The following is a 1,850-nucleotide window of genomic DNA, read 5'->3' as shown; positions in this document are numbered from 1 at the left end:
TACACCTGGGGAACTGGAGAAATCCTGATGCCCGAGGGACTCCCTACTTACAACATGTGTGGCCTTGGATAATTCCCCAGATCCTTCAAGCATAGCCCTGTAATATGGGGTGGGAAGAGTGCCCAGACTCCAGGAATATTGGAGGCCCTACATAATCCATATAGAACCCGAACTCAGGCAAGTCAGTGTCATCTCAACCCCCTCTGGTATCCCCATGGCTCCTCCTGGTGCCCCTCTGTGTTTGCCCCGGGCTTTCGGATTCCCACTTATCTTTTTTTTTTTTTTTGTTCTTTCTTCAACTCTTTAAGTGGGAAGTAAGTTCCCTTGAGGCAGACAAGCCTAAGAAAGAAATATGCAAAGATGTAACTTATAAAATCACATGGGATGGGGCTTAGAGTCCCCCTGGCTTTTCTTTGCTCCATGGGACCCCACCGCAGTGGGGAGCAGCCTCGCCCACTGTTCATCAGTTGATTAAATGTGTGTTAGTGGTTGGAAAATAAGGGTGCTGGAAACACCTGCCATCTACATATAGCAATTACCCTGTTGGACTCATCCATCCATCCATCCATCCATCCATCCATCCATCCATCCATCCATCCATCCATCCATCTGCCTTCTCTTCCTTTGATCCATATGAAACAAGTCATCCCTAGGTGAGGCAAATTGTATTGCTTTAGTCCCTGTGCTCAATGTGGAAGGGCGATGAGGCTATAGCTTGTGTATCTCATAGATAAAAGTAATTGTTTCATAACCATCTTTTTTGGTTTGTTTTCCCTTTGTCAGGCAGCGTGGTGATTACTAAACAGGCGTGATCTCAGTGGCGCGGGATGAGGGGGGAAAAAAATAGAAAAGTTATGTAACAAACAGCGGGACTTAATATCTCTACATTCTCAGCAATGGAGAGCCATCAAATACTTCCTTGACAGTGGGACTGTCTTTTCTTTTTTGGGGGAAACCCTAGCAACAATAGTGAGTTATGTGTTGAAACATGGACTGTAACCAAGATAAATCGTAAACGAAGTGAAACTTATCATTTACAAGGGCGGGGACTGGGGGGGCGGGAGGGGGCGGGAGGTTTAATGGGGTGGTTGGTGATGGAATATGGGCACGGGTGAAGGGAAGGGTGTTTGAGTATTGTGTAACTGACATAATCCTGAGAACTATGTAACCCTCCACATGGTGATTCAATAAAATTTAACTTAAAAAAAAAAAGTAATTGTTTCAGAGGCTCCAGGCATGGGAATGGCTCTGTTTCCTTTTCTAAGCCATCCTGAAACTTCCCCATCCCTGGAAACCACTCAGTCTAAAACAAAGGGGGTGGTTGATCCTCCCCGCACAAACACAACCACCTGGATTTTCTTTCCATAGACCTGATGCTCCAGACCCTTTAGCCTTTCATCTGTGTGAGGGTCTGTGAATGCGAAGGGGATTCTGGCAGGGTTCTCTCATCCCCTTTGTGGTGTGGGTGCAAAAACCTCTGGGACTTAGAGGCATTGCTGCCTTCCCACGGGCTCGAACCCTTGGATCCTGATGGGCCTAGCCTGCTCTCTGCTCTGTGATTCTCTTTGCAGTCAGACATCTCCCTCCCTCCATTCCAGTGCTTTGTGGGTATCCCAGGGAGCCTGACCTGAGAAACTAAAAAAATTTTTTTTCTACTTTTCAATCTGGAGAAAGTATACTAAAGGCTGGATTAGTACACAAAAAGCTGATTATACAAAAGGAGGGCTGCTTTCTTCCTCTTGTCCTTTCAGATGAAGTTGAGTATTTTTGGTTTTTGTTTTTTTTTTAAATTTTAAAAAATTTTATAAGGTAGTTCACAATATTTGATTACATTATATATCCAAACACCA

The sequence above is a fragment of the Sorex araneus genome, chromosome 4 (assembly GCF_027595985.1).
Source record: "Sorex araneus isolate mSorAra2 chromosome 4, mSorAra2.pri, whole genome shotgun sequence".
NCBI lineage: Eukaryota > Metazoa > Chordata > Mammalia > Eulipotyphla > Soricidae > Sorex > Sorex araneus.
Note: the sequence above shows the minus strand (reverse complement) of the source record.